At 46.4% G+C, this 26,759-nt stretch overlaps 1 protein-coding gene across 2 annotated transcripts in view; it reads left to right on the forward strand.

Annotated features, from left to right (window-relative positions):
* The first annotated feature begins 516 nt into the window (after window positions 1-516).
* The window catches only part of FGF1 (fibroblast growth factor 1), a 301,496-nt gene continuing 275,253 nt past the window's right edge, over window positions 517-26,759 (forward strand). The window contains exon 1 of one of the 2 annotated variants that reach the window (XM_073620644.1): window positions 517-904. The gene's annotated coding sequence lies outside the window, so the exon portion shown is untranslated. The remainder of the gene's footprint in view (window positions 905-26,759) is intronic. The other variant, XM_073620641.1, reaches the window with a different exon arrangement.

Consider the following 26,759-nt stretch of genomic DNA (forward strand, 5'->3'; position numbering starts at 1 on the left):
AAATAAATCCTTGCACTCAAAGTGGACCTATCTTATCTTTTTGCATACAACCAAGCAGTGTACTGTATATTATGATACATCCTGTGCTATAACAAGTGTACACTGGAAAACCCCTACAAACAAATCATCAATTATCCCCTTTTTTCCCCCCACAGCATTTGTATGTAGAGGTGCGTAGATTCAAACAACCAGTGGGCCAAAGGCAAGATACCAGCTAGCCTATAAGAAGATAAATGAAATATTTATTAAATAACAGCAGTCACTTTTTCTCGTAGTAATTTTTAAGTTTAAATGCATCTTGTTGGTTGAGTCTTACTTATTTATTGTGCAGTAAGCCGGATGGAGTGTCTTGAGGTGACACATCTGATAATAACCTTGAACCACTTCTAAGGCATTCATCCAACCCTGAAAATAGCAGCAGTAGCAACAACACCACACAGAAAAAAACAGATGCAGAGATCATTGTCCATATTTTACTTGTTCTTCTGTCATGATGCCAAAGTCCCAGATCATCAGAGATTTCACCACAGTCTGCACTGACTGGGAATGTCCAGTGGGAGAATGCTCTGGGCATGCACAAAACTGTGCCAAGTGATCTAGGAAATATGCTATAGCCGTAGTTGGTCTCATTTATTGCGTATTTTATCAGGAAAGATATTTTCTTCTCAGTAACCTAAGTTTTTGTCAGATTAGTGGATTCATAGAAAAAAAAAGTTATGACAAATTACTGCTAAGGGAATAGACCACACATTACATTGACCTAGCCTACGCCCAAGGTTATATACTTCTTTCTATTGGAGAATGGATTATATTCCCTTTTAAAAAACATCCTGTATTTAAGAAGCAGTAGCAGCTCCTCTCCAGACAGCCGGAGACGCACAAGCCTGAAACACGCAAATTTGAGGTAAGAGGCAATATGTCATTCTCAAACTGTTCGATTCTATAATAATATGGTATCACTGCTTATGTGGTTATGGTTATACCAGGGTGACTTCTGATTACTTTTTCTGTTGAGCAGATGGAGCAGTGATAAAAGCAGCATTTATAAAAGTATCTGTTCTCTTTCATATTTGAGCTGCACTGGCTGTTTGAAAGGAATAAAATAACTGAGACAGCAGAAAATGCTCTTCTTTCAGACACCTTCCTACATGGGCCAGTAGTGAATTGCAGTCTGCAGATGGAGCAAAGGAAAAGGGAAGGTGAAAGGGCTGCTGGGTTGTATCTAGAAACAAATTGCATCAACAAACTTAAACAATCATTTTCTGGTATATCTATACAGAATATGAAATTTAGTATCTATGCTTAGTGTATTGATGTGGTTGTGTTCATGTAATTATGGTTGTGTATCATACTATTAAGTATATTTATGAAGCCACGCATGGTTGTGCACCACACCAACTTTTTAATGGCAATACAGCATAAGACAAAGCTTTGAAAAGCAAAAAATACAGGACAACTATGTGCTTGTACAATAAACCGGAGATGGAAGAGTCAAATATCTGATGCCAGGCAAAACCTAATCTAAACTTTTGATATATAGGGAAAAAACTAGTACCTCTGGTATTTGCTCTCTTTGTGCTGCTGGGTCGATTTTGCACTACTTCCTGGCTTAGTGATACAGCAGAAAGTTAGGAAACCTCCACGACACGGACGTAAAGAGTGCGTATCTAATTCTTCCCACACAGTGTTTTTATTGTCTTCTGTCACTGTTGGTGAGATTCTGCACTCTTCCTGTCCTGGTGATACAACAATAACTCAGGAATTTAAAGCAGTTTGGACCCCCCAACCTAAACAGATTTCAAAGTACCAACATCCTAGTGTAAAGATTTTTGAAAGCGCATTCTTAAAGCATAACTTTACCTTAAAGGGAAAGTTCTGCTTTATGTCCTCCTTCTGTCCTCCTCTACTACATTTGGCACAAATATGACAATTTTTTAGGGGGGCAGGTACCTTGTTTTGATAGGTACTTGCTCTCACCTAGGCCATCTGAATAGATGTTCAGCCCCCCTCTCTTTGCTTGCAGTCTTCTAGGATGTGCAGCGGGAAGTGAGGTGTTAAGCCGCAAGGGGTCACAGCCGGCTTCCCACATTAAATGTGGCAATGCCGAGGACCCAAAGACCAGCAAAGAATTGGCCCAGGGGTGAGGACAGCACAGGTAAGTGTCTTTTCATAAAAAGGCAGAAGCTACAGTATTTTTCTATCTAGTATGACTTTAGGTAGGACTTTTAGCGCACCACATCAGTTATTGTTACATTTACTGTACACCAATCCTTTCATAACTTTTAATCTTATATCATAGAATTATCATTTACAGAATAAAAACTACATATTTTTTCCTGAACATTCCTCCCATGATAGCGAATGGAACGTTCAGCAAAAATGAGTACAGTTCTTATTCTGTAAACAATAATTTTATTATGTAAAGTTAAAAGTTATGAATTCTTAAGGATTGGTGTAAATTGATAATGTATGTGGTAGCCTAAAGTCCTAATTAACAATGTGTTTTTAATAACTCACTGAAAATCTGCCCACTGAAGACACAGAAAACAATATCGGTTAGGGGTGCACCGAATGGAAATTTTGGTTCCGAAACCGAAATCGAAAATGCAGGATGCACTTAGCCGAAAACCAAAACCGAAAATGACAGTTTTACATTTTTTTAAATATTTTTAGATATAATTGTATTATATTTAACTTTTTAAATAAATTAATCAATTTAAATTAATATTCATTTATTGTTGGTCATTATTGACTCCTTTCGTGCAAGAAAAGCTCAAGAAAAATGCAGTCTTCACACTCTGACCATTGCTTGTATCATGTCCTCAGTATCTAACCATTTCTTGTATCATGTCTGCAATCTCCTACCTTGACTTAAACACACTGCTAATAGTATTAGCAAAATTTCTAATCAGTGCACCTCTAGCAGACATGATACAGGAGATGGCCAGAGACTGCAGACATGATACAAGAGATCAATGCAACCTCACCAATGTCCATCGAATGCAGCCTCACTGGTGCCCATCAGATGCAGCTTCTCAGATGCAGCCTCACCAGTGCCTGTCAGATGCAGCCTCACCAGTGCCTGTCAGATGCAGCCTCACCAGTGCCCATCAGATGCAGTCTCACCAGTGCCTGTCAGATGCAGCCTCACCAGTGCCCATCAGATACAGCCTCACCAGTGCCTGTAAGATGCAGCCTTACCAGTGCTTGTCAGATGCAGCCTCACCAGTGCCTGTCAGATATAGCCTACCAGTGCCTGTTAGATGCAGCCTCACCAGTGCCTGTCAGATGCAGCCCCACCAGTGCCTGTCAGATGCAGCCCCACCAGTGCCTGTCAGATGCAGCCTCACCAGTGCCTGTCAGATGCAGCCTGCCTGTCAGACGCAGCCGCACCAGTGTCTGTCAGATGCAGCCTCACCAATGCCTGTCAGATGCAGCCTCACCAGTGCTTGTTAGATGCAGCCTTACTAGTGCCTGTCAGATGTAGCCCCACCAGTGCCTGTCAGATGCAGCCTCACCAGTGCCTGTCAGATGCAGCCTGCCTGTCAGACGCAGCCGCACCAGTGTCTGTCAGATGCAGCCTCACCAATGCCTGTCAGATGCAGCCTCACCAGTGCTTGTCAGATGCAGCCTTACTAGTGCCTGTCAGATGTAGCCCCACCAGTGCCTGTCAGATGCAGCCTCACCAGTGCCTGTCAAATGCAGCCTCACCAATGTCTGTCAGATGCAGCCTCACCAGTGCCTGTCAAATGCAGCCTCACCAATGTCTGTCAGATGCAGCCTCATCAGTGCTTATCATATGTTGCAGCCTTACTAGTGCCTGTCAGATGCAGCCCCACCAGTGCCTGTCAGATGTAGCCTCACCAGTGCTTGTCAGATGCAGCCTCACCCATGCCTGTCAGATGCAGCCCCACCAATCCCTGTCAGATGCAGTCTACCAGTGCCTGTCAGATGCAGCCTCACCAGTTCCTGTCAGATGCAGCCTTACCAGTGCCCGGATCAGAGTGGAGATCTCCCGCTGTGTCACGGAGCTGAATTTGAATTTCCTGAGGCCGGCAGTAACAATGTCCCGCCTCCTGTGATACGTCACACTGATTCAATGTCCGGGACAATTCAGCTCCGTGACACAGGGATATCGCCGCTCTGTGTGAGGAGGAGGGAGGGGAGGAGGGAGGGGAGGATGGATGACACCCCCGCAATGTGCGGCACCCCGGGCGGACCCCGTCCCCTTTTCGGTGCCATTATCGGCACCTTTTCTTCTTTCGACTGCATGCGGAAAATACAGTTTTTGCCAGAAGGGAGATCTCTAACCCCCACCTACGGCCCTAAACCCTCTGTCATATACAGGTATAACACTGGGGTAATTGCTAAATAGGTAAGCTTAGAATTATATAAACTTTTTCTTTCACACTAAACCTTAAAACTTCTTATTGTCAGGAGACCTGAAGTGAAGGAGATGGGAAGGAAGATAAGGATAGAAGCTCAGAGTGAGAGATGAGAAAGAGAAGAGGAGATGTAAGCATCTCATCAAGCACTGAGTATATTTTATTCTGGCGGTATGTTTGCAACAAGGGGGATGCCTACATATCGGGCCCAGGGTTCCCAGGTGACCTCAAATTTATTGGCTGTGTCTAGTAATATGCTGGATAGTTTTTCCTGAGACATTATCCAGGATATTTTCCTTTTTGCAGCCAATAATGAAATTCTTGTTTCCAGGCTTTAGCCACCCCAAGTTTAGCTCCCAGTAGTATGAAGTGTATGAGCCTGCGATTGGGCTTAGAGATCTTTGGTATCTGGGCATTAAGAAGGATGACTATTGTGGTCCTGGGGATCTGGCTTCCCGTTAGGCTGTCAATAAGATCATACATTTTTTTCCAGAGGGAGCGTATTCTGGGGCACTCCCACCGTATGTGGGCCATTGTATCTGGGAGTTGACAACCTCTGAAGCATAGAGGATCTGCTGAAGGAAAAATGGAGGCCAGTCTAGAGGGGGTATAGTACCATCTAGAGAGCACTTTCAAGCTGGCCTCTGTCAGAGTAATATTTAGGATACCTTTGAAAGACTTGAAGCAAGCCGTCTGCCAGCTCCCCAGGTCCCACTGGAATTGGAAATCAGACTCTCAGGAATTCATAAAGGACGATTTAGAGTTAGGTAAGGTAAGTGATGAGTAGATTATCAAAACTCCCCCCTTCTGATCCATGGCTTGTCCACACCAAAGTTCATAATCTGTGAACCTCGGTGGAAGTGGTTTATCCTTCCAGAGTGAGTGCAAGAAATGTGCTATTTGTCCAAACCTGAATCGTTCAGAAACGGGTAGGTCCAGTTTTTTGATGCAGTGATTGAGGGTAAAAGGGCCCATAGCCGTGAAAAAATGTCCAATTCGGTACAGTCCCTTGTCCAACCACCATTTAAACGCTATAATATTCATTCCCGGGGGGAAGTCCGGGTTGTTAAATAGATGTGTTAGCGGTTTACTAGCTGACACCAGGGCTGTTGATGAGTGCATAGCATCCCAAAGGGCAAAAGAATGGGACAAGGTAGGGGCCAAAATCGGTGGGCGGTTTTTCGGGGGGCTCCAAAGTAGGAAATCCAGGGTGTAGCGTGGGACTCCTTGGTTTTCTATTTGTAACCAGTCCGGTTTCTCAAACCTGGAATAGACTATAGATAGTTGGGCAAGTCTGGCAGCTAGATAGTACTTGTGGAGAAGAGATAAGCCCAAACCTCCCTTTCTTCTATGTGAGTATAAAGCTTGTTGATGGATTCTATAGCCAGCCTTTCCCCAGGCAAATTTCAGTAGCTTGCTTTGGAAGAATTTGATGTGGTCCCTCTTGATTGGGATGGGGAGAGAGCGAAACAGGTATAGCAGTTTATAGAGTTTATCCTCCCCAGCCATGATAGGTTATTTTTGGACCAGGACACGAGGTGTGATTCAAGTTTATGGTACATAGGGGGGTAATTACTTGCATAGAGGGCTTCAGTCTTAGGCTGTAGAGAAACATTTAGTGCTTGAGACTTGCAGTAGGTAACCTGGAGGCCTGATATCTTAGCGAAATCTTCTAATGTGTGGCATAAGATTGGGAGGGTGGTTATGGGGGAGGGGAGGAATAGCAAAATATTGTCCGCAAAGAAACCACGTTTATGAGTTTGGGGGTAAGTAAGAGACCCCTTTTATGTTCGGGTTTTGGCGAATTGAGATGGCTAGGGTTTCAATTGCTAAAGCAAAAATTAGCAGAGAGAGTGAGCAGCCTTGTCTGGTTCCTTTCGCTATAGATATTGGCTTGGAGTAGTATCCCTGAAGCCAGATAAAAGCTTTGGGTTGTGAGTATAGAGCCGGAATTAAGCCCATGAAGCGTCTGCCAAAGCCCCAAAGTTCTAGAAGAGCAAAGATGTAGGGCCAGGAGACCGAGTCAAAGGGCTTGTGCAGGTCTAAAGAAAGAAGCATGCCTGATTGTTTAGGTCCCCCATCCCAATTGGTCTGGAGTATGGAAACTATGTCAATTGCCCTTCTAATCCGGTCAGGGCCCTGTCTGCCTGGGATGAAACGTACTTGATCTTTATGTATGTAAGTATTAATGAAGGAGCCTAAGCAGTTGGCTAGAATTTTGGTAAGGATTTTCAAATCGCTATTAATAAGGGATATTGGACGATAGTTGCTAACCTCTTCTGGATTTTTAACGTTTTGGTATAACCGCAATTTATGCTGTATTGAGTTGGGTGTCCATTGGGTCACCCCGAGTCTTGGCGTTAAGGAATCTTGTTAAGTGAGGAACCAAGGTGTTAGCGAACGTTTGGTAGTAGGTGTTTGAAAGTCCATCTGGTCCAGGGGCTGAGCCCCTCCTAAGGTCTGTGATTGCTCCCAACATCTCCCCCTCAGTGAAGGATGCTTCAAGAATGTCTTTGTGTTCTGGGGAAAGGGAGGGTATGGGGAGACCATCCAGGAATGGTATTGTTATTATTGGAAGTGTGGGGACTATACAGATTGGCGTAGAAATCATGGAATGCTTCTAAAATTTTCGAGGGGTTAGCTGTGGTGCCCTGTCCTGGGATTCTTATCTTTGGCATTACATAAGACTGAATTTGGGGTGACAATTTGGCTGCCAGCATGGAACCTAGCTTGTCCTTCTGGGTATAAAATTTATTTTTGTTCCAGCCAATTTGTTTTTCAGCTTTTACCGTGAGTGCTAAGTTGAGTTCCAGCCTGGCTTTATCGAGTTGGGCCATTGTAGTGGGGGACAGGTCCTTTTTGTGTTGGGCTCGTAACGTTGTGTAAGCTTTGTCTAATTTCTCAATGTCAGCCTCTCTTTCTCGTTTTATTTGTGTGGCTAGCCGAATGATTTCTCCTCTGATGTAGCTCTTGTGGGCTGCCCACAAGGTCTCCGCAGAGGTTCCATCAATATTGTTAAAGTGAAGGTATTCCTGCAGTGATTTATCTATCATAGTAACTCTAATGGGGTCAAAGAGGATGGACTCATTCAGTCTCCAGTGCCTTTGACCAGATTTTGGGGATTGTAAGTGAATTGACATTATTACTATTGAGTGGTCAGACAGGACCATGTCTCTAATCTGGGATTTTACGATAAATAGAATAATGTGAGTTGGGACTAAAAGATGATCGATCCTAGCATATGAGTTGTTAGGATTGGAGTAGTGTGTGAAGTCTCGTGTAGATGGGTTCAGCTCTCTCCAGACGTCTGCCATGCCCTGGGACAACAGGAGGGCGGTAGGCAGCCCTCACCTCCTCCAGTACCTCCGCACCAACATCCAGCCCATCACCCACACCACTCCAGAAGCAGTGGTAGCCATCTGATCCCTCCGTCCTCCAGCAAGCTCGTCATCGCTACATCAGTACCATCATTAGATCACCCTTCCTTCAAGCAACTCTGTCTTCCTCATCATGTGCAACTTCAAATACACAGCAGACGCCCTCCACAGGCTAAGAAACACTGCCTCAACTTTACCAACTGCCACTCAAAAAAGACTAAAAAAAGAACAATTACTAAGGACCAACCCACAATCAACCATCAAATACAGGGAGACACCGATCCAACCACAACAACTAGCATGCGCCCTGATCAACACCAGATCTGCAGTCAAGCACAGGCTGGAAATCCACGACTTTATCATCGAAAACAACATAGACTGCCTCTTCATTACAGAAAGCTGGCTAACATCCGACTGCAACACCATCCTAACTGAATTGGTGCCCCGAGAACTACAGTATCCTATCTGAGCATAGAATAGGAAAAAAAGGAGGAGGCCTAGCAGTGATTTTCAAATCGCACCTTGGGTTCACCAAACCAACTTTACAGAACTCAGTGCCTTTCATGGAAACACTCTCACTGCATCTTCAAACAACACCTCAAGACACCATTCACGTACTACTATGCTACAGACCACCAGGACCAAAGACCAATCTCCTTACTCCACTCACTGAATTCTTCTCAATACACACCCTGAAAACCAAAAACCTTCTGGTACTTGGGGATTTTAACCTCTGGGCAAACTCTGCCCAAGATTTTATCGCAACCGCCTGCGTCAACCAAATGGAAGAACTAGGCCTTCAACAGCTGATAAATGCTCCCACGCACGGTTCAGGACACATTCTAGACCTCATATTCACACAGAATATGGACATCAACATATCTGACAACACTCCACTACCATGGACGGACCACCACGCTATCAAATTTAAAATCACCACTAACACCACCCTGCAAAAACAGAAACGCGCAACAACAACACACTGGAATAGATCTCAGAAGAAACTACACTTCGAACATTTCAAAACTACATTATCAAACAAAATACCTTTGCTAAACTTAAACCTCTCATCGGAACAAACACTCAACTCCCTAAACAAGGTATTACTACAAACAGCAGACTCAGTGGAGCCAAAACGCAGAACATTCGTCCGCAAAAAAAAACTCGAGATGGTTTAATGGCACTCTCACCCTACTCAAGCAAGAACGTAGAAGAGCTGAAAGAGCATGGAGAAGAAATCCTACCAAGGAAAACCATACTAACTACAAAGCACTCACTGTGAAATACCACAAGGCAATCTTCAAAGCCAAAAAAGAACATTTCTCGGACACCATCTCAACTGCCTTAAACCGTCCGTGGGAACTTTTCAAAATAGTCGCTCAGTCAATGAACCCGACCTGCTTAGAGCCCCCAGCAAACGATACTCAAGAATTTTGCAATGAGTTAGCAGATTTCTTCATCGACAAAATCGACAACATTCGGAAATCAATTCATCAGAAAATAACAACCAACCTCACTCAACCAAAGCAAAAAGAGGATATCGACACGAACATCACACAACCACCGAATTTCTCTTTGTCCCCAATCACCACTGACACGACTAAAAACATCATCAGAAGCCTTTGAGACAGCACATCACCAAACAACATCATTCCCACAAAACTCCTGAAAGAATGTTCCGACATCTTGGCCCCTACCCTAACACACCTCATAAATCAATCGTTCAAAGAAGGGACTGTGCCAACCTCCCTCAAGCAAGGCATCGTCAAACCCCTGCTAAAGAAACCCAATCTCGACCCTAAGGACCCTAACTGCCGCAGACCGATAACAAGCCTCAACACCATCTCCAAGATTATGGAGAAAGCAGTAGTACAGCAGCTACAACGCCACCTGGACACACACCAACTCCTGGACCCTCTGCAATCAGGCTTCCGCCCAGGCCATGGCAGAGAAACAGCACTTCTCAAAATATGGGACGACGCCCTTGAAGCAGCAGATGACGGAGAATCGTGTCTCCTGGTACTGTTAGACCTCAGCGCAGCATTCGATACAGTGGACCACAATACTTTACTTGTCCGCCTCGCAGAAGTAGCAGGAGCTACAGATTCTGCTCTAAAATGGTTTGCATCCTTCTTGGAGAATCGCTCTCAGATAGTGAAACTAGGAACATTCACCTCAGAAACCCGGGCAATCTCCTGGGGAGTCCCTCAGGGCTCACCCTTGTCACCAGTGCTATTCAACATCTACATCCGCCCACTCCTCAATATCATCAGAAAAACGGACCTCTGCTTCCACTCATACGCTGATGACATCCAACTCTACTTTCGCATCACCGGACAAAAAGACCTCAAACTCAACGGATCAAAAACAGAACTTCTTCTCCTACACGCTAACAAAAATTCCAAAACTAAGACTCCGTGGACACCTCCCACCATCCTCGGACAGACCATCTCTCCAAGCACCAAAGCCAAGAGTCTCGGAGTCATCTTTGACTCAGGAATGACAATGGATGCACAAATAGGATCAGTAGTTAGCGGATCCCACCATCTCCTCTGCCTGCTACGTAGACTCATCCCCTTCATCCCAGAAGAGGACAAAGCGGCAGTTGTTGGAACAATCATCAATTCCAAACTCGACTACGCAAATTCGCTCTACGTAGGATTACCCCAATATCAGCTTGCGCGCTTGCAACTCATCCAAAACACGGCGGCAAGACTGTTAACATGAAAAAAACCCTGGGAATCCATTTCCCCATCCCTAAAGAGCCTACACTGGCTAACCGTAAAGAATCGGATCACATTCAAGACCCTCTGCCTCACCCACAAATGCATACAAGGAAACGCTCCGCTATATCTCCGGGAGAAAATAAAACACTACACACCTAATCGCAGTCTTCGATCAGCTAACCAAAACCTCCTCATCATTCCCAAATACCGCTACAAAGCAAAGGGAGAACGAAGATTCGCAGTCCAAGGACCTCGGCTATGGAACGCTCTTCCAACCTACATCCGCATGGAAGAAAACCATCAGGCCTTCAGGAAAAAACTAAAGACCTTCCTTTTCTAAGAAGCTGACAACAGAGAATGCATCTAGCGCCTTGAGGCGATTCAGTTCGCATTTGCAGCGCTTTACAAATCATTCATTCATTCATTCATGTATTAGCTTGGCTATTTTGAGGCTTACTTTGGTTGGGTGGGTCAGTTGGGTTCTAGGTGATTTAGATTTATCTAATCCCTGATCAAAGGCTACATTGGAGTCCCCACCGAAAATAACTGTGCCCTCCAGGATGGGGGCTAGGGTGTCAAAAAGATGCCTTAAAAATGCCGCTTGTCCTTTGTTGAGGGTGTAGTATGAGATTAGGGAGTATAGTTGACCCTCGTTCCCTTAACTAAGATGAATCTGCCCTCCGGGTCTTTAGTGTCTGAGAGATAATTGAATTTGCATGATTTTGAAAATATGATGGCTACCCCCTTAGTTTTATTTTCAGCGTTAGCGAGAAAAAAATTTGAGAAGTGGGAGTGTGGGAACTTGGGACTGTACCGAGCCAGAAAATGGGTTTCTTGAAGCATGACAACATGACAACAATTTTGAGGATTTGTAATTGTTAAAAAAGATTCTGCGTTAAAGAGGTGAATTTATGCCTTGAACGTTGTGAGTGGCAACCTTTAGGATGTTCTGCGTGGTGTTAGCCATGAAACAAGAGTTGAGGAGCGCAAATGGATCTACCGTCACTTACCTCGGGGATTCTTTTCCATTGGATGCATGTAGAGGGGCTTTCATGTCGGAGCATGTGGTATCTTGTAGACTGTGTAGGCCAGGCGAGGTGAGTTTCTGGAAGAAACAAAATAGTTAGGAGAAAGAATAGGAAAGAGGAAGAAGAAGAGGGACAGTAAGAGAGGGGGTTTTCTCCCTAGGCTGGTATCTGGACTCCGGGGGGAGAAAAGGACCCTAGGGACCATCTCACAAGGAGAAGAGAAAAAAAATACCCAACCCAGAAAGACTCGGAAGTCCTATTCCCCAGAAACTGGAAGGAGTCTAAGGGATAGGAGGAGGCACATGTGAGCCAGCCCAAACCAGTGCACCCTTTGAAATTGTAACAGTTAAACATATGTTAATGACAAAAAATTGTATCCAAGACTGCAAACATGAATTAAGAAAAGTTATAGCCGTAGTAGGGGATCAAATGACCCCTGGACCCATCCACGGTAGGACCCCCCCACCCCGATAGCAAAGATGGGCAGGGGAAGTGGACTGGGTGGGCCAGCAAATTTAGCTCATATGGCTCCAGTGCGGAAGTATTTAGCCAGTTCTTTGAGGTTGTCCTCCCTCCGCCGTAGAGGAGAGTGGGCCGCTGGGATTTCTGCCACTGGTAGCCAAGGGAAAACTGTCAAACAAAAACAGAACTGTTGAAGGAACATCAGAGGAGCACAGGAGAGAAGACTCCTGGAAATGGAGATGAGTCAGTCATATTCATAATGCGAATGGTCAAATGTGTGGACAGACATCTGTCCAAGACCAGAACTTTTCAGAAGATGGCTATTCATGGAGGGCCATTGTGTGTAGATCTTCAAGTCTTTGGCTTGTTCCAAAGGGGGGTCAGTGGACCTGCTGGTGGCGGTCTTTTGGTGGATCCTGAGGTGGAGGACGATATCTCCATATTCATTTCTTGAGAGATTATTTTCGGGCTGAGTAAGAGCTTTTCTCCCGAAGCGATGTCGACGACCCGTCAGAATTTGTAACAGAATTGACATTCCGTCGCCGCCATCTTGCTACACCCCGCATTCCTCCACAGTAAGGATACACCGAGAAGGGGGCAAGCGGACATCTTGTTATACCCACCAGAGTTTTGCATTTCACACTTATTTTTAACAGCAAACAGAGCTTATAAGGTGAAATACAGTATTTAGAACTCCGATGGACTGTTTAGATATTGAATTTTAAAAGCAACGGCAAACCTGCTGATCTCACAGGTTTGCTAATCTGAGGGAACACCGCTGCCTTTATAATTCAACATGTAAACAGTCCGATGGATTTCTAAAAACTGTATTTCACCATATATGCTCTATTTACTGTTAAAAATAACTGTGAAATGCAAAACTCCAGTGGGTGTAGCAAGATGTCCGCTTGCCCCCTTCTCGGTGTATCCTTACTGTGGAGGAGTGCGGGGTGTAGCAAGATGGCGGCGACGGAATGTCAATTCTGTTACAAATTCTGACGGGTCGTCAAATCTGATGAAATACTGGCAATGGTAGTGTATTGCCAGCAATTTAAACGTTGTTGTATTTCTTTATAAATGCCAGTTTTGCTGCAGCAGGTTCTATACGTGATACAGATGTACCATTTTACAGGCAATTTAAGGGGACCCCCCCCAGGCACAATATTTAAAGGAATTTTTCATTTTTATTGTTTCACTTTAAGCATCATTAAAATCACTGCTCCTTTAAAAACTATCTTTTTTAAACTTTTTTGCATTGGTACATGTCCCTCAGGGCAGTAGACAGGCGCCATACCCTTTTTATGACTCATAACTTGCATATAAGCCTTCAGAATGGGGCAAAAGTTTGGGTCCATAGACTTCAATGGAGTTCGGAGTTTGAGTCCGAACTTTTGCGATGTTAGAGAGTTCTGGCGTGAACCGAACCGGGGGGTGTTTGGCCCATCTCTACTGATCAGTATCTGTGTATGTCACATCAAGGCAACAGGTTCACTCTGAATGGATCCTAGATGAGAACTTTTCAATAGTTTATATTGTTTTTAAAAATGTTTACAAGAAATAAAGTAGACATAATTGAGGTACATTATAGCACATTTGTAAATATGTTAAAGCGGTTTTAAACCAAAAAGCAAACATTTATTATATTGCAGCTTATTTACCAATTCTTAGATGTGATAGCTGTATTGGTGTTCTTTTTAGGCTTTCTTTCTTCTATTGTCATCTGGAGATCCAACCAGCAAATTAGTTTTTTTTAAAAAGCACAAACTCTCAAGTAGAATGCATTAGTTTACAGACAAACCAATTAATACTGGCAGGGGTGATTAGCATGATCAGCTTTTATTTATTCATGCAATACCTTTATTCCAAAAGGAAAAAAAGACTAATTGCTATAACTGATTATAACCTGTGAGCTGGAGTTTGGCTTTAATAATCTGCTAATACATTTAACACTACCCTCCACTATGGACTGACAATGCTGCTGTCTGTTGTGCCTCCTGTTCTCATTCCTCCAGAGTTGAGTCTCCCCGAATACAGGAGATGTGTTATTGGTCATATATCAGCCCCCCACACATCTGTATATATGTCAGCCCCCCACACACCTTTATATATGTGAGCCCCCCACACACACACCTGTATATATGTCAGACCCCCCCCCCCCACACACACACCCTTATATATGTCAGCCCCCCCCCCACACCTGTACATATATCAGTCCCCCACACGTCTGTATATATGTCATCCCCCCCCACACACACACACCTGTATATATGTGAGCCCCCCCACACACACATGTGTATATGTCAAGCCCGCCACACACACACCTGTATATATGTCAGCCCCCACACACCTGTATATATATCAGGCCCCCCACACCTGTATATATGTCAGCCCACCCCACACCTGTATATATGTCAGCCCCCCCACACACCTGTATATATGTCAGCCGCCACACACACACCTATATACAGTGGGGACGGAAAGTATTCAGACCCCCTTAAATTTTTCACTCTTTGTTATATTGCAGCCATTCGCTAAAATCATTTAGGTTAATTTTTTTCCTCATTAATGTACACACAGCACCCCATATTGACAAAAAAAAATACAGAATTGTTGACATTTTTGCAGATTTATTAAAAAAGAAAAACTGAAATATCACATGGTCCTAAGTACTCAGACCATTTGCTCAGTATTTAGTAGAAGCACACCTTTGATCTAATACAGCCATGAGTCTTTTTGGGAAAGATGCAACAAGTTTTTCACACCTGGATTTGGGGATCCTCTGCCATTCCTCCTTGCAGATCCTCTCCAGTTTTGTCAGGTTGGATGGTAAATGTTGGTGGACAGCCATTTTTAGGTCTCTCCAGAGATGCTCGATTGGGTTTAAGTCAGGGCTCTGGCTGGGCCATTCAAGAACAGTCACGGAGTTGTTGTGAAGCCACTCCTTTGTTATCTTAACAGTGTGCTTAGGGTCATTGTCTTGTTGGAAGGTAAACCTTCGGCCCAGTCTGAGGTCCTGAGCACTCTGGAGAAGGTTTTCGTCCAGGATATCCCTGTACTTGGCCGCATTAATCTTTCTCTCGATTGCAACCAGTCGTCCTGTCCCTGCAGCTGAAAAACACCCCCACAGCATGATGCTGCCACCACCATGTTTCTCTAAAGGTGAACACAGAAGGAAAGAAAGATTTAATATTGAATCAGCTGTCTGCAGCCAGGAGTTTCCTTCAAAATTCTACCTTTAACAAAGATGCATATCTGAGCCTGTGAAGAGCCTGCCAGGACGGGATCGCGGTGACTTCGCCAAGGTTTCGTTTTGGGCTATTTCCAATCAATCTTCTGGTGAGCAGGAACCCCTATGGGTCCAATTAAGTTTACACTCTGGGTTACATAGAGGCAGTAAGCCTACCGCTGATATATCCTCACCAGTTTGCCATTTGGTAAGCGGCCTCTTGTGTCTGTGCACCGGGTGTTTTTTCTGTTTTTTGGCTTTTTGTCTGCTTGTCCAAAGGTATTTTCTGATAAACAGATTTACTTGGTGTTTTACACCTCACTTCCAAGGACATTACTCATTGCATGTTGCATGTCACTATTTTTTCACGTCCCTGTATTTGCCACGCATTCAGGGTGCATTTATGATTTTCATGATTATTTGTGTGAACACCACCTTTTTTTTTTTTTTTTCCTTTTTTGATTTAATATTATTATGTCAGTATCACGCTATGGTCTTTGTATTTTTATTTGATTAAACCCTATGTGGACTCGTTCTGCTGTATGAGCGCGACGGATCCTGCCCATTTTGGAGCGCTCTTAAAGGCCTGGGCTGGGTTTAACCCATCTGTCTGACTTGGCTTACGTTCCGGTAAGCAGTTCACCACACAGTTATCTTCCATTTGATTTTCCCCACCTCATCACATAGAGAAATTTACTGTTTTGGACTTCAATTGAACTTTATTTCACTGATTGCTAATTGGACTTTACTCATTATCTTAGCGCGGTTTATTTGTTCTATTTATTTTATTGGTGTGCCCCACTTATAACCGCAGCTGTATTGAATTTTATTTCTCACGATACTTGTACCAAGGAGTCATTCTATTCCTATTCACATTCTTTTCACTGGTATTTATTTTTTCAAGCGCAATTTTATTTGATTTTATTACCATGTTTTACTGTTGGGACTGTATTGGACAGGTGATGAGCAGTGCCTGGTTTTCTTCACACATACCGCTTAGAATTAAGACCAAAAAGTTCTATCTTGGTCTCATCAGACCAGAGAATCTTATTTATTACCATCTTGGAGTCATTCAGGTGATTTTTAGCAAACTCTATGCAGGCTTTCATGAGTCTTGCACTGAGGAGAGGCTTCTGTCTCTGCCATAAAGCCCCGACTGGCTGCAGTGATGGTTGACTTTCTACAACTTTCTCCCATCTCCCGACTGCATCTCTGGAGCTCAGCCACAGTGATCTTTGGGTTCTTCTTTACCTCTCTCACCAAGGCTGTTTGCCCCCGATAGCTCAGTTTGGCCAGAAGGCCAGCTCTGGGAAAGGGTTCTGGTCATCCCAAACATTTTCCATTTAAGTATTATGGAGGCCACTGTGCTCTTAGGAACCTTAAGTGCAGCAGAATTTTTTTGTAACCTTGGCCAGATCTGTGCTTTGCCACAATTCTGTCTCTGAGCTCTTCAGGCAGTTCCTTTGACCTCATGATTCTCATTTGCTCCGACATGCACTGTGAGCTGTAAGGTCTTATATAGACAGGTGTGTGGCTTTCCTAATCAAGTCCAATCAGTATAATCAAACACAGCTGGACTCAAATGAAGGTGTAGAACCATCTCAAGGATGATCAGAAGAAATGGACAGCACCTGAGTTAAAGGTCTAAATACTTAGGACCATGTGATATTTCAGTTTTTCTTTTTTAATAAATCTGCAAAAAGTCAACAATTCTGTGTTTTTCTGTCAATATGAGGTGCTGTGTGTACATTAATGAGGAAAAAAATGAACTGAAATGATTTTAGCAAATGGCTGCAATATAACAAAGAGTGAAAAATTTAAGGCGGTCTGAATATACCTGTATATATGAAAGCCCCCCCCCAACCACACACCTGTATACATTGCAGCCCCACATTATATACACAAACCTGTAAACACACAAGGCTTTGGCCCCTCCCTGTACACAAACAGCCACCCTCCATTCCTTTCACAGCCACTACTTGTAAAGAGGACCTTCCTACCTGGTCCCAGCTCGTTTCACAAAGCTGACATGTTGCTGGCACAAATAAGCACAGTACAGGAGGGGTGCACATGCACAAAGTAGCCAGAGGTGGCAGTAAAGATCTTGATGACTGAGCTCAACGCCACAGAGAGCAGAATGAGCCGAGATCGATTTTGTAATGCACAGCACAGCTCCCCTTCACCTGTACTACCTTCTTCTGGCCCGGGCGGTCCCCTTGGTCCCTGGGGCCCCTTACAGTTGTAATGGCTGAACCCCCCTGAGCGTGTCGTTTGGGTGGGGAGAGCTGGTCATGAGTCCAAGTGGTCGTTAAACAGGTAAGTCGTTAAACGAGGAGTATCTGTAATTAATCCAGGAGTTCCAAGCTCCTCCAAAGAACTATGCCTTGTCAATAGTTAAGCTAGCGCTTTTTACATGCAACACTATCCAGGTTATTTTATGCTTGGTAAGATCTAGCCTTACAGTTGAAGATTTCCAAAATCTAGTAATAGAATTTTTGGCTGCAAACAGGATAAGATGGTTGAATCTCTAATGCCGCGTACACGCGGTCGGACTTTATGGCAGACTTTGCCCGGCGGACTTTTCGACGTACTTTACGACGGACTTTCTGAATGAACGGACTTGCCTACACACAATCCACCAAAGTCCATCGAATTCGTACGTGATGACGTACGACCGGACTAAAACAAGGAAGTTTATAGCCAGTAGCCAATAGCTGCCCTAGCGTGGCTTTTTGTCCGTCGAACTAGCATACAGACGAGCGGACTTTTCGACCGGACTCGATTTCGACGGATTAATTTAAAACATGTTTCAAATCTAAGTCCGTCCAACTTTTGAGAAAACAAAGTCCGCTGGAGCCCACACACGATCGAATTGTCTGACGAAATCCAGTCCGCCGGGCAAAGTCTGCCGTAAAGTCCGCTCGTGTGTACGCGGCATTAGATTGCCGCAGAACTCTCAGTATTGACTTATTCAACAGAGCAACATTAGCACTTTCAGGGGCATTAATATTTGTTTACACTGTCTAAAGCAATTAGGAGATGCATCAGAGTATTTTCTTGTATAATTTTCCTTTAGATTTACCAAAACCAAAAACCATATAATATGAGATCAAACCTAAACACTTTCAATTTGTATGCAATCAGGCAGGCCCTTGCACTACACAGTTGAAGGCAAATCTAAAGGAAACTGAATAAGAAAATCGGATGATGTATGGCCAGCTTAAGTTTGGTTGGCACCAAGTACCATCTAGAAAATACTTTATTGTTTTGCTTTTATCAGGGACACGTTTATGATTTTCTAATGCCGCGTACACACGATCAGAATTTTGGTCGAAAAAAGGTATGATGGTTTTTCCGACTGGATTCCGCTCAAGCTTGCCTTGCATACACACGGTCACACAAAAGTTCTCTGAACTTTCGACCATCAAGAACGCGGTGACGTACAACACTATGAAGGCCTCTTGAGCCCCCTAGGGAAAGAGAGGGAAAGAGAGCCTTGACTGATGGGGGCATGGCTAAGTGTGTGACAAGGGGAACGATTGGTTGGGACATGGGGATGGGATGGGCCTGAGCTCAGGAAATCGTGTGCCCCAGGGAATTCTGGGTCTTTTGGAAGAGCTGCTGTGGACCCTGCACCTCTGCTATGGAGACTGAATTTCTGCTGGCTGGGGTCCACGAGCCGGCTCTCCAAGGACATGGTAACTGATATTCTTGCCCCTGGAATGCCCCCCCCCGGGTGCCCCAGGCGGCCATGAGACATACCTGCCCCCCCCCCCTTCCTCAGCCCCAGTCCCTCGAGGCCTTCCTCATGTCACCATCCCTTGGGGATCTGGTTGCCACGGCCCCTCCCCCCCCTGCTTCTCCTCGCTGCTGGAGCACCCCCCGGCGGGTCCCCCCCTCCCTATCTGTCTGCGGGCCGGGATTCCTCTCGCCCGGCCCGCTCCAGGATCCCCAGAGTCACATGGCATTGTGTTTGGGCTCCGCATCCTGCCTCCCCCCTCTCCCCCCCCTCTGGCTCCCGCTCGTCAGTTCGGGCGGTTGCCGCTGCGCTCCCCGCCTCTCACCTCCGGGAGCAGCAGCCTGTTGCCATCCCTCCCCCGCCCCCCCCCCCGCTCCGCCGGCGATGTGTCTTGCGGTGTCAGATGCCGGGCAGGCCAGCCCGGAGCTCTGGCACTGACCGCCCGTCCTCCTCCCTCCTCCGTGCAGCATGATTCGGCCGGAGCGTCATAGTCGGCTTATCTCCCTGCGCCCAGCTGGGCGGGAGAATCAAATTCAGCTCAAGGCATCACAGCCTCTGCCAGGTCCCCTGTGCATCCACATCCCCCTGCACCCGGCTGGGTGGGGGATGGTGGAGCTGCACAGGCCGCTCACACCCCACTGACCCCTGCCTTCATGCATCCCCCTGCACCCAGCTGGGTGGGGGATGGTGGGTCGACGCATGCCGCTCACCCCTGCCGCTAACCTCTTCCATCCCGCATCCCCCTGCACCCAATTGGGTGGGGGATGGTGGTGCTGCACATGCCGCTCACTCCCCTGCCTTCATGCATCCCTCTGCACCCGGCTGGGTGGGGGATGGTGGTGCTGCACATGCAGCTCACCCCCCACTGCTGACCCCTGCCTTCATGCATCCCCCTGCACCAGGCTGGGTGGGGGGTGGCGGGTCGGCGCATGCCGCTCACCCCCCACCGCTGACCCCTGCCTTCATGCATCCCCCTGCACCAAGATGGGTGGGGGATGGCGGGTCGGCGCATGCCGCTCACCCCCCACCGCTGACCCCTGCTTTCATGCATCCCCCTGCACCCGGCTGGGTGAGGGATGGCAGTGCTTTTCAGACTTCTCAGACCCCTGCCGTCTCACATCTCTCTGCGCCCGGCTGGGCGGGGGATGGTCGACGGTCGCCGGCTCCCATCCCCATCATCGCTGATCTCTAACCATCAGCAGCTCCCTGCGCCCGGCTGGGCTGGAGCTTCCTTCCGGACGCCCACTGCCACAGCCTTACCCCACCATCTCACTGTGCCCGGAAGGGCGGGAGATGCGCACGCCACACCGGGGATGGGGCTGCGCCCGCTGCGAGCCCTCCATCCTGGGTCTCCGGCTGCTCTATAGGCTGCTCAGCTGCCGTCCTCAGCCCCTCGGGCTCGTCAGGGTCGGGGGCCGGACCACCCCCCTGGACCTATCCTTCCGCCAACATCCTTCGACCTCGCCAGCCGTCAACATCCTTCAAGGTGATGGCCATCACGGCCTCCTGACGGCTCCTCCCACGAACGATCCTGTACCGGGTGTTCCTCCTGGACCTGCTGTTGGTCGCCCTTCTTCAGCTGCACACCCGCAACTCAGTGAGCATGATTGTGATTTGATTTGGGGTAGGTCCGGTGATGCTGCCGTATCGGGTCCATCGGACGAACGCATTGTCACGGTAAAATCTGTCTTGTCTCGCATGGGTGTGTCGGATTCGGCATGTAGTCCAGCCTCTTCCATGGGTGGCGCTTTGTGGGCGGTTTAGCCTACCGGCACGCACCTGTCAGAAGACGTCAAGGATAAAATCTGGTGATGCGAATTTATGGTTTTCCTCACCTTAGCCTCCCCCCTGACCGTGAAACGATCGAAAAATCCCGTTGGGTTGACGTGGCGGTGCGAAAAATCCAAGCCGCTTCCTCGGACATTCAGGAACTGGCTGCCGGGGAGTTCTGTGCTTACGCCGGAGTGCCTTGCGAGCGTTTTCCAGAGTTAGTACATCAATTTTTGTTATCTTGATCGCATTTGGGGTGCTTACAAGGCGTACGGGGACCAGCTTTCAACTGACACGCAGTTTCACCAAAGAGAGGCTTCAAGGAAGGAGTTCTGCTTTGATTGCCAGAATGGTAGCCTATGGTTATTGCTTATGCTCTTTCTCGGCCGGGGGCCAAGCTTGACATTTCTGAACCGGAAAACCCCAGTGATCGTCTCAGAGATGCTTCCCTGTTTAGACCGGTACCCTCCCCCCTCCCTTTCTTAGAGAAGCCTTGACCTTAAGGGATGGTTTAGACTGTGGTTTTTGGACCCCCCCCCTTTACTCCTTCGGATGTGCCGACCATGGCGCCTAATTTAAAAAAAAAAATAAATAAATAATAAAAAAAAAAATCGTCCATTCTATTCGAGTCCGTGGTGGCCGAAAAACTCCAGAAGGTATTGGACTTGGGGCGCATGGTGGGTCCGTTTGGTCCCCCCCCCCTTTCCACAACCTGTGGGTTCCCCTCCCTCCTTGGTGTGGCCCCCAAGAGGGATAATAACAACAAAAAAACCCCAAAAAAACAAAACAAAAACATTTTGCCTTATCCACCACTTGTCCTATCCTTCTGGCTCCTCGGTCTCTTGACAGCATCGACAAGGAGGAATCAAGGGTCCACTACGCCTCATTTGACAAGGCGCTCCACTTGATCAGGACGGCTTGTCCTTCGGCCTCGCTGGCCAAGGCGGTCATTGCGTCTGCCCTCCGCCTCCTCCCGGTCACCCGAAATGCTTCCATCTACTGGGATGTTACTTTCAGGGAAGTTACTTTTGACACGTGCCTTCCCATGGGCTGTACCTTTTCTTATTATTTCTTTGAACTCTCCAGTAGTTTTCTTGAACTGGTAGTTGTCCAGGCGGCTGGTTTGCAGTCCGTGTTACACTATTTGGATAACTTCCTCTTCGCGGGCCCATCTGACAGCTGTGAGTGGCATCCCGCTGTCAGCCGACAAGACCGAGGGCCCAGTGACGGTTCTGGCCTTCTTGGGTATTGAAATCGACACCGTGGAGATGGTTTTCCAGCTGGCCAGGCTACTCTCCCTGGTTCGCTTGGCAATAAAAAAAAAAATCTGCAGTTGAAACAATTTCAGTCTTTGCTGGGTCAATTGGTCTTTACCTGCCGCGTCACGCACATTAGATGGGCCTTCTGTAGACGTCTGGCCCCCACCATTATATTCATATCATCAAGCCCATGACTTAGGGGATGTGGCTGTCCTTCCTCCAATCCTACAACGGCCAGTCATGTTGGTTGCTGGAGGTGGTACTGAACTCAGCTGGAGCTATACACTGACGCAGCAGGCTTCTGTGGTTTTCGGTGCTTGGGTGTGGTCTGCTGAATGTTGGCCGGCCTCATGGGCCCGCATGGATCTTTTGTGCAACCTCACATGGCTGGAGCGCTTTCCGATTATTGTCGCCATTGAGCTGTGGGGCAAGCGGTTGTGCAATCGATAGGTGGATTTTTCTGGTCTGATAACATGAGCGTGGTGCAGGTGGTCAATCAACAGTCTGCCAGATCCCCTCTGGTCATGTCGTTGCTGCGTTTTTTGGTTTTAAAGTGCCTGCAGTTTAACGTTTGCTTTAGAGCTAGGCATGTCCCTGGAACTGCTAATGATATTGCCGATGCTCCCTCTCGTTCAAAGCTCCATCATTTCCGCGCCCTCGCCCCGTCGGCTTCCCCGGAGGGCCCCCCTGTCCGGCCTACTTGTGGAACCTCGTTTTCGAGGTTTGCCAGTCCTCTGGGTGTCGCCTTCCCTTCGGACATGGGCGTTGTGTGGGACAAATGGGTTCAGGCGTCGGGCTGTCAGATTTCCATCTCGTCTTCACAGGTAATACGCATGGCTTTATTTTCTTACATTGTTTATTTACTACAAAAGGTTCTTCGGGTTTCCATTTCTTACCTTGTTTTTTTTTAGTACAAGAGGTTCTTCAGGTTTCCACGGTTTTGTCGGCCATGCCTTCTTTGTCCTTCTTGGTTTCAGCTCCTTGGGTGGGAGGACATCACAAAAGCGTTTCCGACCCGCCGGGTCCTGTGGGGTTGGAGGTGTGCGACTTATTCCCCCGATTCCTGGCATCCGGTTTCCCTCCCTATTCTCTACGGTATCCTTTCCCTGTTGCCGTCCGTTTGTTTCCCCGTTTGAGACCCTTCTCTTCTGGATCGTGGGAGATTCCTTCATTTACTGGGCCGGGCGGAGGTTCGGAGCTATGGGAAGAATTGGGGGGTTTTACCTATGATCTCGACTGAATCCGCTGGCTTGGGCTTCACGGTTTATGCTGGCCTCGGGTCCTTCCAGAGTGTTTACGTATTCGGTCCCACGTGTCTGGCCCCATCATCTTGATTCTTCACACTGGGGGGAATTATGTGGGTTATACACGTTCTGTGACTTGATCTCTGCCATCAAGCGGGACATTGCTCAATGCTATGCAGTTTACACCAATTTGGTGCCCATCTGGTCAGAAATTATGCCTCGCCTGCTGTGGGCAAGGGAATTACCTGCCCCCCCCCCCCCCCCCCGGCTAGAACGCATCCGTCAGAAAGTGTACGCTCAGGTCGTCAAGTTTGTTCGGCAAATAGGGGGGGGTTCGTCATCAGTCACAAGGATCTGGAACGTAATAATGATGATCTGTTGAGACCGGATGGTGATCACCTTAATTACACTGGGTTTGATATATTCAATCTTGGCCTGCTGCGAGGTGTGGAACAGGTGCTGGCTGCGGTGGGGCGCTCGTCAGTTTAATAACTGACGGGCGTTTGGCGGTTTTCTTGACCTTGCCAGCAGTTAAAGTTGCTGTAATGGGCTATGCCCTTGATGGAAAATTGGAAATAGGCTGTCTGTCCAGCACTTATGGTAAGGACAGGCCCCACTTCCCTCTTTTGGTTAAGTGCTCACAGTACGACTGTGACTGGTACTGGTTAAATATGTTCACCACTTCCCTCTTTTGGTTAAGTGCTCACCGTACGACTGTGACTGGTACTGGTTAAATATGTTCACCACTTCCCTCTTTTGGTTAAGTGCTCACAGTACGACTGTGACTGGTACTGGTTAAATATGTTCACATGTTATGTGTTGGAATTTAATAAAGCTGTGGCCTTGCCCTTTCCAACCTAATGGTTGTAAGTGTTGTATTTAATGGAGTGAAGGGCAAGGGTGGTGGGGGATTTTATCCCTTGGTGTTACGTTAAGTGGGACCTAAGCCCATTGCGCCTCAGCAGTCATGAAGGCCTCTTGAGCCCCCTAGGGAAAGAGAGCCTTGACTGGTGGGGGCATGGCTAGGTGTGTGACAAGGGGAACGATTGGTTGGGACATGGGGATGGGATGGGCCTGAGCTCAGGAAATCGTGTGCCCCAGGGAATTCTGGGTCTTTCGGAAGAGTCGTTGGAAGAGCTGCCCACCCTCCCGCCCCTTTTTTCCTATGTTTGGTATGTCACAGCTTGCTGCGGTTTTCTTGACCTTGCCAGCAGTTAAAGTTGCTGTAATGGGCTATGCCCTTGATGGAAAATTGGAAATAGGCTGTCTGTCCAGCACTTATGGTAAGGACAGGCCCCACTTCCCTCTTTTGGTTAAGTGCTCACAGTACGACTGTGACTGGTACTGGTTAAATATGTTCACCACTTCCCTCTTTTGGTTAAGTGCTCACAGTACGACTGTGACTGGTACTGGTTAAATATGTTTAAATGTTATGTGTTGGAATTTAATAAAGCTGTGGCCTTGCCCTTTCCAACCTAATGGTTGTAAGTGTTGTATTTAATGGAGTGAAGGGCAGAGGGTGGTGGGGGATTTTATCCCTTGGTGTTACGTTAAGTGGGACCTAAGCCCATTGCGCCTCAGCAGTCACGATGAGCCGAGAAAATGAAGTTCAATGCTTCTAAGCATGTGTCGAATTGTTTCCGAGCATGCGTGATTTTTTGCGCGTCCGAATTGCATACAGACAAACGCATTTTCGGATAGGAACTTTTTCCAACCGAAAAATAGAGAACTTGCTCTCAATCTTTTGCTGGCTGGAATTCCGCCAGCAAAAGTCCGATGGAGCATACACACGGTCGCATTTTCCGACCAAAACTTCTCATCAGAGTTTTGCTGGCGGCATTTCCGATCGTGTGTACAAGGCATTAGAGATACTTATTTTTCTTGTCCAGTCCTCTGTCTCTATCTCCTGGTTCAAATCCATTTCCCATACTTACCTGTGTAAAAGCTTATCAGTGGGACTAATCAAATGTGAATGTAAGCAAAAAATGCCCCCTGGAGACTAAAATGACATCTATGTTTGTATGGGTTCATGGTCGCTAAATTTGCAGATTTTTTCATTTAGTTGGGAAGAAAGTGTAAGATTTGTCGCTAGCGAAAGGTTTCCAGACGAGGTATTTCAAGTCTATTGCATGAAGTGATTGATGGCCATTGTTCATTTTGCTGTGGGAGAGTGATGAGTTCTACATAAACATTTGTCAATTCACCATGGAAAGAAATTAAGATTTTTTTTACAGGTGGGAACACAGGGTTGTTAAAGACAGGCACAGAGAGGCAGTGTGGAGACTGTGTATAGTGTAATCCCATGTTTTAAGGGAATTTCATGGGGTTGGACACATTATGGACAATCTTTGTTTGGGAGGTCTATAAGAAGTGTTCTCCTGGCCTTTGCTTTCAGACTAACCTAGTTTGGCTTAAAGTATAACTAAAAACAAACCTTTGTTTTAGTTTTGGAAAGAGTGGAGCGGGATTAGAACACTTGTCAGTTTTTTTGCTCTCTGTGGCCCTATTAATGAGATTCATCTTTACCTGAAAGTGAAAGAAAATATCAAATTTTAGGTTGTTCCCAGAACAGTTTTAGATGGGAAATATTGCAATGGGGACACTATTTCTGGGAACCCTGGTGACAACCAGGGATTGCCTCACTTTGGGATTTCCCCTCTTTTGGTATTTTGGCTAAGGAACAGGAGGTCAAGGGAAATCCCTCCAATGGGACACAGATGGCAAAAAATTACAGGGGCTATAACCCTCCTTTACCTCACCCAAAATGAAGAAAATTTTGACTTTAGTTCTATGTTAATTATTTAGAATATATTGCTGTAAATTGAGCAACTTGTGCTGCTTGATTTACCTAATTTACTATGCATGGAACACTTAACACCTAGCCCTACTTGATCCATGATCCTTGATCCATAGAGCATTTGTGAAGAAGTTTACATCCCCTGGAACCCCAAGGTCTTTCCTTAAGGTACCCGTGTCTATCCTGAATAAATAAAATTGCTCAATAAATGTGTTGAGAATATGGATTGGCTTCTCATCATAAGTTGACCGTGATCAATACACATTGTGGCATTCCTTTACATAGATAGTATAACAAAATGCTTGATGGGTGATTGGCAGAGGTATGGTTAAATACTGTACAAATACTTTTTATTATTAAATGAAAAAATATTTGAATGCACAGTAATTATTATAAAGGTTCAACAGCATAGATAATCCATTCACATTGTATTTGTACTTTCAAAACCAGATTTTTGTTTCTTGGAGTTTGCAGTTGAGATACAGCACACTGAAGCACACTCAGGGACATAGACCCCCCCCCCCCCCGAACGTCTGCGGGCAGTGCAGCAGCCAGTACTGACAGCCATGCCAGGCACCCAAAGCAGGAGCAATAGCCTGTACCTTGTCAGTTCAGAACAAGGGCTCCAGTCACGCAACCCAGGAGAGGGAGAACTTATGTGTTTTATGGAGGGGAGAGTGCTGTCCTGGGGGGGAGCTGCACTGGGAGGTTGTTTTACTGGATGGGGAAGAGCTGTACTAGAGGAG

This window comes from Aquarana catesbeiana, linkage group LG03, assembly GCF_042186555.1.
Source record: "Aquarana catesbeiana isolate 2022-GZ linkage group LG03, ASM4218655v1, whole genome shotgun sequence".
NCBI lineage: Eukaryota > Metazoa > Chordata > Amphibia > Anura > Ranidae > Aquarana > Aquarana catesbeiana.